The following is a 14,008-nucleotide window of genomic DNA, read 5'->3' on the forward strand; positions in this document are numbered from 1 at the left end:
GGTGCGAAACACTGAATCACTGTAGTCACATGGACTATTCTAATGATGTCTTTACTACCTTTATTGACCTTAAAATTGCAATGGGTGGTTCAGAAACCTTTCGGATTTCCTCAAAAAATATATCTTAATTTGTGTTCCGAAGATGAGCGAAGGTCTTTCATGTATTTCATTAATTAATTAATGTCTCAATCGCAAAATCCGTTCGTTCATATTATAGGTCTATTGGGTTGCTGATTAATACCAGCGCTTAAGTTCAACAATGTTGTACGTAGATGTGTCACTGGAAATTGAGTAATCACTGCCCCAATGTGTAGTAAACCACCAGGGTCTACCAATGCCCAAATTCAAACTGGACTAAAATGCATTCTGGGAAATGAAGTGTCTTATCTGTGAGAACCATAAACCTTGAAGGCTTTTTAAACTATCAAGCAAAGCTAACATGTAATGTTTGTCTTCACGTAGGGCCTACATTGCTTTATTAGTAAAAAAACAAAAATAAAAGTTATACAGATTTCTTGTGTAAACAAATATATTGTGTGAGAAAAACAATTTCCAACGCATGTCAATTTTAAGCTCAACATTCTTAATTCAAATTGCATTTCTGTACCCTGTTTGTTTCCTCAATTTAAATTCAATACAATTCAGTAAGTGAAATGCAATTAAAAAGGCCTTATTCATAAAAAAATCTAAATTTTCTGCACAACCCTGGTAATCACTGACAAAGTAACATTGTACAGGCTTGTTTTAGTGCAGGAAAAACACTTTAAGGCCTATATGCAATGATATCACATGCATAATTCAACAACAGACATTGAAAGCTTACAGCTATGTGGAGATTTTACTGTGGGCTGCGCTACAAAACATGACAGACACAGAAATCAAGTAACCTTTTTGTTTGCCAAACCTATTTTAAATTATTTTTTCTCTTATTAGGACTGTAGTGTATATAATCAATAAGTGCAACATATATTGGCGAATGTACCGTCTTCATATTGTATAAGTCTGCTTTAATTTTAGGTACAGCTACACAAGCTGAACTCACACACAGTTGTTTAGAAAGACATATTTAATGGCTGTGCAATGCTTCTCCATTAATGTACCTGCTGTTCCAATGCTGCAATTTCATTTTCATTTTCCCCAGCAGCCAGTTGAGGAAATGGTGAAGCTCCGCTCCACTCAACGTCCCCCACCCGCCCCCGTCAGCGCCACAGACGGCCCAAACCAGAAGTGTTCCACTCCGTTAGGGCTCTTAATGTAAATTCCATTTCAGTGGCTATTATCCCTTCTTATTTTCCAGAGCTTTCCGTTAGTACTACATGCATCTGCCCCTGTGGCACTCGCAGAAGCGGCCCTCATCCAGCAGCACCCACCCCGGGGAGCCCTGCAAACTGCTTATTCAACAACTGCTTGCCATAAAGATGCCTAATGACATTTTAGAGGCAAAAAGGCCTGTGTGGTTTTTAATTCATATTTAATGGTCGTCGGGCTAAATAGGTCCACTGCCCTAAATGAGGACTCTCTCTCTCACTTACGGTTGATGTTGCATGTGAAAACTTCATATTTTTTTTCTCTAAACAAATTGTTGAACTCAACTGTTCTTGTTTTTATTGCAGGACAATATAAAATACACAAAAAGCATGTGTAATAATACATAATATGAGGACATTACAAAAATCTTTTTAAAAGAAAGCACAGGCTCATAATCTTAACAGCTTTGGAATGGAAGGTGCTGTTCTTTTGAACTTATTATTCATCTCTGAACATATGTATCAAAGTTTACGCAAAAAATATTAAGCAGATAAAAAAACAAAACAAGCATGAATTCAATTGATCAAATGTGACAGTAAAACATTTAGAATGTGACAAAATATTAAATAAATTATTTTCTTTTGAACAGAAATGTTTATCAGAAAATAACTGTTTTCAACATTGATAATAATAATAAATGTTTCTTAAGCAGCAAATCAGCGTATTAGAATGATTTCTAAAGGGTAATGACACTTAAGACTGGAGTAATGAAAATTCAGACATCACAGAAATAAATTACATTTGTTGTTATTTATTTCTGTGTGTATCAATATTATAATTTTACTGTATTTGTAATAAATGCAACCTTTGTGAGCATAAGAGACTTTAAAAACATTTAAAAACTTGCATTGACTTGTGTAGTTTTTGTATTTCCTGTAACATGAGAAATAGAAATATACTTTTAAAAACATACACCTCTGCTGTGTCTATTTTGTATTATTATATATGCTCACCAGAGGTGTGTGGTGTTTTTTTTATTTTTTATATTAAATGTAAATTCATGTTCCTGTCACTTAATTTTCCTGGTTAAATAAACATATAATTGTGTTGTTTTATTTTTGTAATATTGATTATTTTCTCATCCAGATTTTTGGAGGAGACACTGCTTCCCTTGCCTCCTCGGAGGAACCGCCCCTGATGCACATTGCACACATACTATAATATTTTCTGTCAGAAGAAAAAATAGAAGAAAAAAATAGTGTGAGCAAGCATGTTTAAAATCTTGCTCGCAATGAACATTTGTTCTTGGTGTGAATAAGCCTTAACTGTATTTACAGAGTAGACGTAATAAAGCTCTCATGCCGTTCTTCTGACAGGATCATTTTATCCAGCAAAATATCTCACCATTTACTGATGCATCAAGATCAAACTCAGTCACTATTATATGTTCGGTTTAAAACGCAACTGCTCTCATGTTTTGTCGCAAGACAGCAATTGCGAGTAAACTTTAATGTCGTTTAAATGATGGCTTAAATTCTACTAAAAACATATATACAGAAATATACAATGTTGAACATATTTACACAGGTTGGTAACTTCACGGTCTAGCGTGCGGAGGACTGTTCTTGTCACCTATCAACTGTGACAGCTGTAGATGAGCGGCAGTATAGCGTTTGTACTGGACATTTAAAAAATAGTTATATTAAACTTTCTGAAAACAAAAAGAGTTCACAAACTGTATAAATATGTTCACCATGGTCAATATCTGTATATAATGAAGAGTATAAAGTATAAATTGCATATTAGTAAGATATGTTAACCTTTGGTAACATTTTTAAAAAATATTTTTTACATTTTTATCAGTGTGTTGATTGTTTTGAACCCGATACTTGCATTCAAAGGTGTAATTCAGCAATTTCTCTTTCAAATATCCAGTCGTCACTGGTGTGCAATGAAACGTGTGATAGGCAAGGCCGCAAAAGATCCATCTGTAGCCTTCATTTCACGGGAAATGAAGGACGTATTTGGAGCAGCCTTCGGGGCGCAATCGGCCTTCGAATGCCCCCTTCGAAGGATGCAGCCTCTGAATTCAGACGCAGCTTAGCGCAAACGTCACTGTCACTCATCAACGCCAGCTGTCACAGTTGCTAGGCAACAAAAACAGTCCTCCGTAGGCTAGACCGTCCCATTTAACCACGCTCGGTCTGACCTTCGCAGCCTTCAAAGGCGCCGCCTCTGAACTCTGAGTCCTTCGAAAAGGATGCAGCCTTTAAAACGGGACACAGCAGACAGCGGTATAAACGCACAACTAGTCACATGACTAATCACATGTAATCCTTTTCAAATACCTCCATTTTCAAGGTCCACACTACAACGAGAAATGGCCTTTTCAAATTTATCCACTTGGGAAAGAATTTTCAAAAAGCTCAGTTTTCGTTAGACAAAAACGCCGTCTTCAGTGTGGATGGAAGGCCAAATCGGAGAGAAAAAGATGCGTTTTCAAATGAAAATGTATTAGTGTGGAAATGCTTAGCTTTCTAAAAGTATATAGACTAAGAAGCACAATAGAGGAGGGATATAACAAGACAAATGTGTATTAAGAAGATCAATTTCATGTTGACATTAAAGTAAATATTTGACTTTTACACGTAAATCATATAAAGTCAGTCCAGGTCTAGAAATAATTAGTGCAATAGTGCAAGAAGAACAAAGAGCTTCAATCAAAACATAATCATTATCAAACAGTGATGCTCTCTCTCTCTCTCTCTCTCTCTCTCTCTCTCTCTCTCTCTCTCTCTCTCTCTCTCTCTCTCTCTCTCTCTCTCTCTCTCTCTCTCTCTCTCTAGACAGGGCTGAGGCGCTGAATGTAAATAAATCTATCAGGGCAAGGAGCTCGAATATCAAGTTACCACTCCTTACAATCAAGAGCCTTTTCATGCCACCCATGAGGGCCATTCTTGTAATGCTAGCACACGAGAGGCCCACAAATCATCTCTCTCTCACACACACACACATACACACACACACACCTTATTATTTTTCCTCATAAATTCCCTTTCAATACCTCCCTGTTGTATCTAATCCTTCTTTCTTTCCATCCGCAGACATCTTGTTTGTTTGACAGTGAATAACAGAAGCAGGGGGGAGCGGAGTACTGGCAGAGAGACTAGACGGACTGTGATTGATATCTGCTAGAATCTGGTTTGGGCTCATGTAGCCACTACACAAACATGTTGCGAGTACATCTGAACTATGAGACTATCTCTAGCCATGATCAATGTCAGGCTCGGCCGCTATCGATCTGTCCCTGTTGGCACAGCCGCGCTCTGACCGGGAGCGGAAAATCTGCTTACAAGGGTCAGTGGTGTGTTTAGACAGACAATTGAAGAGGTCAGTAGCTACTAGTAAACACAGTCAAATAGATGAGCTGGAAATGTGTGGCATGTGCAATGCAGCAATGCTCATTTAAAATTATAATTTCATAACTATAAGTCATATTAAATGTACAGTCAAACCACAATTTATTTAGACACCCTCAAGCTTTTCTCACATTATCACAGTTTAGTTGCTATAATTTAGAAAATGGTATTAAAATATGACAGTTAAATTGTATCAGAACAAATTAATCTTGATAATTTCAGATAACTTTTGTACATGGTCAGGTCAAAGTGTCTGAATAAATTTGGTCCCAAATTTTAAGAAATTTTGCTTTAAATGATCAATTATGAATTGAATTAATGTATCCTTGATCAATAAAATTATAACTTTTTTAAAAAGTCCCCAAACTTTTTAAATTATAGTCTAAAAACGCCAATTAATAAAATGTTGGAAGAGCAAAAAAATATATGTTGAACTAATTTTCTTACTTGTGGTTAGTTAAGAAGACATATTATATTAAGTCTGCACAAATATATTTGAAAAACATTAAATTAATTGATATTTTCAAATCCAGTTAACTTTTAGAATTGCATATGTTGACTGGACTAAAAAAACGTAAATCTAGTCAATGTTTTATAAAAGTAGGCTATTAAGGCCAAAAGAATATTTTACACACAATAGTTTACTACGGTAAATAGTTTTTGTTTGTGCTGTTGAAATGAGCTGTAAGAAACATTTGGTAATAGCCTATATCTGAAAAACATGATGGTATCTGCATTATGATAAGAAGATGGATCCTACAACACTTTTATTACATATTTAACATAAAAATATAATTCATGAACATATGTAGCTAGTTTGTTGCATTTAATCAGCCTAATTTTAATGACTACATACAAAAGCTCGTCTGACTTTCTCGTTTGATTTCGCGGAAGGATCTGTATTCGCGGAAGGATTGTTAATAATAATAATAATTAATTACATTTATATAGTGCTTTTCTAGGCACTCAAAGCGCTTTACATAGAAGGGGGAATCTCCTCAACCACCACCAATGTTCAGCATCCACCTGGATGATGCGACGGCAGCCATATTGCGTCAGAACGCCCACCGCACACCAGCTGATTGGTGGAGAGGAGACTATGGTGGATTATTAGGAGGCCATGATGGACAGTTAAAGTTTGATTTTTACAGATCAAAAGGACTTGGCGCAGTTCGCGGGTTTCACCAGGAGATAGGGGTGTTCCACTATGGGAGTCTATGGAATCGACTCCTCGACTCCATTTACTTCACATCAAAACAGGGTAAGAAATCAGAAAAAATGCTGTTGTTACATATTTAAATTATTTCCCCCTGACACAAAGTCCTAAAATCCTCTTATTAAAACTGCACACTTTTAGTGTGGCCGTCCAAATTAGTCCAATTTAGCGAAAAGTCACGAAAAAAGATGTGATTGTCGAGTGATGGCGCTAAACGCACATGATCATTGTCTTCCCTTACGAAACAAAAATATATTGCAGTATATTGGAAAATATCATGCAATACATTAGGCAATATATTCACATATATGGGATTTAATATTTATATGTTTCAATATATTGCAATATATTGAAAGCGGCAATCATTTGAATATTTTGCAATATATTACATGAATATATTTTATAATACCAGCAATATATTATTCCATATATTTACAATATATTAAAATATATTTCAAGTAATATATTGGTAAATATATTTTCCTTTCGTAAGGGTTAAAAGGTGAGTTAAAGATACTAGCCTATACATACAATAATGCACACTATTGATGCGTTTGAATTTTTATGAATTATGAATTTTTATGAATTATGGTTAGTTTAATGACGTTAACCATGGGAAACCAAATCTCTCTCTTTTGGGGTCGACTCCCCATCACTACCAGGAGACAGCAGCAGCAATTTTGAGGGTGCAGTTCACGCGTCAGGTGATTGGTAATGACTAAATTGCAGACAAATGTGTCAAACATTTTAGGCTTGTGTGGATATTTAACGTTAGAAGTGAAGTAAGTAAGTCAGAAGTAAATATATCCAAGGGAAATAGGGATTAGCTAAGTGATGTCTGTCAAGTTCACTAGTCAGAGTCGTCACCGAATTAATGCTCATTTGAACGTCTAACTAACTAGACTAACGTCTTTCTCAGCTATAGGCCAAGGTGTTGATTTGTATACGAGCAAATTTACTGAAACATGTCAAACGTCTAATGTAGGCCGCTATTTAGGGTTACGTGGTTGTGTTGAACGTGATTTTCGTTCCCTTTCAGTCGGTCACGTTCGACGTACGTCAGAACTAGACCGACGAATGGGGATCACTTCGGGAGCCCCTATCAGCTTCGAGATTTAGAAAACGGGCCAATGAACATTGGCGTGAGTGCTTTGCATAGTGCACCCCGCCCCGCAGCGCGGGTATAAAGCGGAGGCGCTCACCACGAACCATTGTCATTCACTTCGGAGCCGAACGGAGTTGATGAAGCATCTGACTGCCTTCTATCTAAGCAACAAGAGAGAGAGAGAAAGCGTGTGCCGGGGGAAATCGCTCGTGTTGGCCAAACGGCACAAGATAGCGCGACCGCGATCTCACTATTTTTTTATGTTAAAATGGCGCTCATTTTCAAGCGGGACGAATTCTAAACAGCATAAAAGAAAGAAAGCCATGTATGTTACAATATAGGGTAAAAAAACTACTTTAGTTTGCAGCTTTAGTTTAGTCACACATGCAAGTACATTCTTAATATTGATAAAATGTTTAAAGAGCATAATTTTATTTTTTTTAATTATTTTTTCTCTTTCTTTCTCCAACAGGGTGTGACCAAGATATCCATTGATGCTGTCATCATTGCAAAGTTTCTCATCCAAGCCAGTCAGTTCTTCTTAAAGGGATAGTTCAACCAAAAATGAAAATGTTATTTATGCACCCTCAAGTTGTTCCAGGTGTCGTAATACCATTCTCGGCCATGGGAGGCGGTATGCAGGCAACATAACCACCAGCCAACCTGCAATACATGAATAACTCGCACGGCTTGTGGGCGTACTTGAACCTGATGTCAATCGTGTGGAAAGTAGTACAGCCCACTACTTCATTTCGGTTCAGGGAAGAGAGCGGACAGATGGCCGAAGCCCTTGGCCCCTTAAATGTATCTGATATGATAAAAATAGCTGCATTACCTGACCGAAAAAAGTGGAAGTGCGCGCCCGGCGACTTTGTCCCATCCCGTCATAATAAAAGTCCCGATACTCTCGAGCCATGTGTTTATATAACAAACGCTCCAGCAGCCGTGCTCAGCTCCACAACACTCGGTCCTGCTTCTGCTTTACACTACAGTAACGTTAATAACTGCATCCATCAACATGATTTCTGCCTGAGTCCTATTTTTCACCGGCTGTGACGTGAAGACCACGTCCCAAGATACTGCGCTCAGACTTGGCGTCATCAAACTATGCCTCTGTTTAGAATAGGCGACCTCCAGTGGACGGAAAGTTGCATAGTCCACCTTTAAAAATAATTGAGCAAACGTACATTTTAATATTGAAGTCAAGTTTGAGCCAATTAAAAAATGTTAATTCAGGTAACAATTTCTAGAACGAATTGAGTGAACCTAACAAATCTGTGGAACTAGTTACTAAATAATAATTAGTTGAAACGCACTTGACAATTTATTTTATTTTATTTACAGTGTGTATAGTTTTTGGTACTGGATAAATAAATGCCTTTTGATGAGTTTGTGGAGAAAAAAAGGCTATATGGACTCAATATGAACTTGAACGTTTCTCATCGTTCTAAGACCAGGAGCAAGAGTTTGTCATGGTGAATGACGTAAAAAGCAAATAAGTGCTAATTCAGTCTGTCGTTTACCAGCATGTCTTTTGGCAGAATTACAGCAGCTCAAGTGCATTTAGATCACATCCAACTTAAATTCTTTCCTGAAACTGCCATTCATTATCAACTCAGTGAGTCATCTTATGAAAAACCACAATTATAGATGTTTTTAATTTTTTTTTTTAACTGCTATTAAGAGGAAGCCTGCAAATCTGATCTCAAAAGTGAACAAGCATTGGCTGCTTTTAAGAATGAACAAGTGTACCATGACGCTACCCATCTGTGTTATATTATATACATATTATATTACATATAATATATGTATTATATAGGTGACATGCAGTGTTAGTTTACACGTTACAAACTTTTTTTGGGCTACAAGGTGGGAAATATTCTGCTTCATAACATATTAAAAAGAGAAATATAAAAACATAAAATATATAACCCAGATAGGTTAGTTGTGCATTTAAAGCCAACATGAAATGTGTTTGCAAATCATTTTACTTCTGTAATGACATTACTGTATAAAAGTGTCCTATAGACGCGATGCAGTACGATTCCAGCGTCAAGCAATTTTGTCTGTCCACACCAGACATGACTGTGTGAACAGCGTGTGTGCGGGCTCCCACGGCAAGTGTAGGCACCAGAGATTAATGTTGACGGCACTCACAAGGAAATGGATAAGTACATAATTAAATTCACAAATATTACACCAATGTATGTAAATTTCCACCAATTTCAGAAAAGATCTCCATCCACAATACATGAACAATAACGCATGTCACATGACCATGCATTCACATAGCCTGACAAGCCAGACCCACATCAAGATGTTTGGTCTGGAAACTCACCATTGACAGGGCTCAATCCGAGGGGCGGGATAAACGGTTGTCTTTCAAACTCCCTCTGCACGCGATAGGATAGCGCTACAACCAACCAGAGCAACGAAGGTGAAACAGAGCTTGTTGATAGATTAAACATTCGCCGTATCTGGTCGGCTAAACTCCGAACACATCTTCCCTTTTAAAGAATGACTTCAGTGCCGTTCTTTGTTCTTTTCTCAGAGAAAAGCTTAACTCCAAGTCTTCCAGAGTCGCGGTCAAAGCTGATTCGAAAGAACGACGCCGTTCGCCAGTTTCTGTGTTTACAAGAAGCACGCAAACGCAACTCGGCCGTCATCATTATGGCCCCGCCCACCGACTCTATACACGATGTGATTGGCCCAGCAAGAGTTAGGCGATTACAGCTCAGAAGGGTATTGAGAGTTGCTAGACGACACTTGCGGGCAGATTAAATTTGCTGCCGCTAGGGTGCGTCTAGATTTCTAGGCTAGCATTCACACACACTGGGCATGCGTGTTCCATGTTACACCGTTTTAAATGTTAAACGATTTGTTTCAGATTGCTCCAATAAAAGATTGCCACTTGCGAATGTATGCAGATGCAGTATTATAAATTGAACTGCACAAAGGCTGCTAAAAACGGACGACAATGTCAGTAAAGATTGCAGTTCCGTCTCCACGTTATAGTTTACACAGTCGTCGAGGCTGGTCTGTTAATGTCGTCTTCCAGCAGTGTACTGGTTATATATGATAGGGGCTTGACGAATCAGGAAAGGTCAGAAGTGTGAATGTGGGCAGTCATGCCTTCGTTTTAACTAAACTAAAACAGGGTCTGCCAGGTTCCAAAGGTCGAAAAATCCAGAGTAGTGGGGACGGCAGGCATAACCACAGAAAAAGTTATGCATTTTAAAATAATATATATAAATATATATAATATATAAAATAATATACATATCACAGTACTGAACTCACAATAAGAAATTGAGATAAGACATATGGTAAAAGGTTAACAGGTTTTTTTTACTGTTGATTAAAGGGGGGGTGAAATGCTGTTTCATGCATACTGATCTTTTTACACTGTTAAAGACATGGAATCCCATACTAAACATAGAAAAAGTTTCAAAAGTTAAGGTGGACGTTTGATGGGAGTATTTCTTTGTCAAAAATACTACTTCCGGTTAGTCATAAGTTTCGGCAAGTTTTTTGAGATCATGCGTCCCCTTGACGTTAATGGGGGCGGAATTTCCTTGTATGGGCCGTACGGACAATTCTACCGGAAGAGCGTGAGAGAGAGAGGGAGAGAGCGAAAGTAACAGGCTACGCCCATCAAAGCGCTGGCTCGTAGGCTGCTGCACAGGTGATGTGCACAATTAACAATGTCACCAAAAAAGTGCGTTTTTGGTTGCCAGACCAAGACAGTCCTGCACAGATTCCCCAAAAACCCCACGGTAAGGCAACAGTGGATGTAATTTGCTTTTCCGGATCAGCAACTGAGTTGCGCGAATGTTTATATCTGTTCGCTGCATTTCGGTGCCGACTGTTTCATAAACAAGGCCCAGCTCGACACAGGATTTTCCGATCGCCTAATGCTGAATGATGGAGCAGTCCCAACGATAAAGGTCCCAACGTTAGTACCGCAGGCGGTGAGTGAGACTGCTTCAAATGTCTGTGTTATTGCCTATGCTCATCAAGTAGCCCAAACATGATCACGTATAGTTAATTGATCAATGGAGCATGCGATGTGTAGTGCGTGTACATTTGTTTAGCTGGCCACTATATGTGTAACTTTATGTTTGTGTATTGTAAAAGCACTCCAAACAACAATACACAAAGAGGGGGGAAATATGTTGAACTAAATAAGCACGCTTCTTCATTCAAATGCGCTATTATTCCGTGTCTTTCTATGTAAACACTAACTTAGCCTGCCGTGCAAAACCAGTCCGCTTAATAACGTTACAATTGTCTACACAAACCACGCGTAAACACACACACACACGTGCACAACTGCACTTCCCACATGTACACCTTCAAAGACAAAAATACGACGATATAATTCAAGTATAAATATGTAAATAACACAAGCCGCTAAGCATATTATATAGTTAGTGTATAACTTGTACCACATAGAGACGTCCTGCTCTAGTCGTTTTTGCTGCTGCTCCTGTTCAACTGCAGCCTCTGGGTCTGATTCCGGATCATAGATGTATGGCTGTATCTGATTAAAAGCCATATTTTTATTTTGAATAAAGTTTTTTTCCCGCTGTTAGGGATGACACAGCTTTACGACGCACTCGACTCAACACAATAGCAGCAGCGAGCACACGTCATTATTTAGCTCCGCTCACATGACACGCCCCCACCCGCTCGGCTTTTTTCGGAAAGACTCGGAACAGCGCATCTTTCTTATATAATTATAAAAAAAATAAAGACTTTTCGGAGATATGCAGGATGCAATACTACTCTATAGGTACTCAAGATTGACATGACACTGACTGAAACTGAGTGTTTCACCCCCCCTTTAAAATGCTAAATTTGGTATTTTGGTGCTGGAAATGAATAGTTTTGGACCTAGTTTTGGTAACCTAAACCACAGCAAAACATTCATTATTCTGAAGCTTAAAATACTGAATTATTTTATATGCTTGCACTCTGTCACTGACCAGATATATTTAAAATAATGTAGGCCACTTTTTACAGTCTAAAAGTCTGAAAATATCATATATGTAAAATAATTGCCACCATCAGCCATCCCTTACATGCTCAGATGACCATTTCCTGTCAAAGTGGGCAGTGGGCAGATAGAAGTGGGGAGACAACAGAATGTTGCATTGGTGACGTCAAAACCTAGAAGACTTAGGAGCCATTTACACGACACCATTTTCAACTAAACACTGAAACCTTTTTATGCATTTTGGCTGTTCATTTACATGACAATAGCATTTTGGGGGCCTCAAAACTTTTGTGAGGTTGGAAAACAGGTTTGAAAGTGCAAGTTTTTGAAAACAATACCATTATCAGTTTTTAGCAATTTTTTGTAAATGTACCCTAATTCACCAGTGGTTCCCGAGATACTATCCATTGCCGTTTTTATGAGCAAAATAAGGTCTGTGGTAAACATAATGATTATACTTAAACAAAATGTCCAAATATAATGATTATACTTGGACATTTTGTTCTAAAACATAAACTGCACACACTTTATATTTAGTTTTTTCTTAAAAAAATATTTTTAAAAAATATGTAAAAATAAATAAATAACAGCTTTAAAATTAAAGATAATTATAAAACGGATAGTTTCGGTCCTTCTTGATTCTGATTGGCTGATTGTTCAAAGCCGTTGTAAATGACTCTACAAACATATACCTGTGACCTCAGTACATCAGTATTATTGCTTTATTTTAATGCACAGCCTGTGACAGGTCAGATTTCTTTTAGTTTGCATTAAAAACAAACATGAGTTCCTATAATGACAGAAAAGGCAACGTTCCACTGTTGTGTTTGGGAATAGCTTCCATTTACTGCAAAATCATTGAGGACTTATGAATAAATCATTATGCATAAGATAATATAATGCATCAAGCCATATTGCCCATAGACCTTTAACCCTTGGTAGGTTATGAGATTAATCAAAGAAAATGCACTCACCCAGATATTTGGTTAACGTTCGGCCTCGAAAGCCAAACCACCGAAAGGATTGATCTCCATCCAACACTGAGAAGATGAAAAAAGGTTTGTGGTTAATCTCATTAGTCCATCACAAAAACATTATTTAATAATCTCAATGGGATTTAAAATTATGATCATAGAAACAGGGCCACTTGTAATATGCAGAGCAGTTCCATATCCCCAGAATACTGTATATACAATCGTGGTCAAAATTGTTGGTACCCCTGGTAAATATGATCAAATATGGCTGTAAAAAATAATCTGCATTGTTTATTCTTTTGATTTTTTATTAAAAAAAATCACAAAAATCTAACCTTTCATTTTAGTAAAATAACTGACAATGGGGGGTAAATGGCATTATTAAATAAATGCTTTTCTCTAAAACACATTGGCCACAATTGTTGGTACCCCTAGAATTTTAAATGAGTAAAATATCTATATTTACATTTTTTAGCACACCAAGGTGACAAGGAACATGAAATTGTCCAGCTATGTCTTGTTTCACAGGAGTATAAATATAAGGAGGCATAAAAGCCAAATTCCCTTAATCATTTATCACAATGAGGGAAACCAAAGAATATAGTTCTGATGTGCAGCAAAAGATTGTTGAGCTTCACAAAATAGAAAGAGGCTGTAGGAAAATAGCTAAAGCATTGAAAATCCCCATTTCCACCACCAGGGCAATAATTAAGAAGCTCCATTTAACTAAAGATGTTACAAATCTGCCCGAAAGAGGACATATGTGTATATTGTCCTAATGCACGGCGAGGAGGAATGTTTGAGTGCACAAAGACTCTCCAAGCATCACAGATGGAGAATCGGAGAGATTAGTTGAGTCTTGGGGTCAGAAAGCCTAAATATTTTTTTCAAACAACCCCTACATCACCACATGTTGTTTGGGAGGGAGTCAAGAAAAATCCTCCTCGCTCATCCAGAAAAACAAAATCCAGCACATTCAGTTGTCAGATACAAATGGAAAATCAAAAGGGACCTGGTTCTGTGGTCAGGATGAAACTATAAAATAGC

Source organism: Pseudorasbora parva, chromosome 7 (genome assembly GCF_024679245.1).
Source record: "Pseudorasbora parva isolate DD20220531a chromosome 7, ASM2467924v1, whole genome shotgun sequence".
NCBI lineage: Eukaryota > Metazoa > Chordata > Actinopteri > Cypriniformes > Gobionidae > Pseudorasbora > Pseudorasbora parva.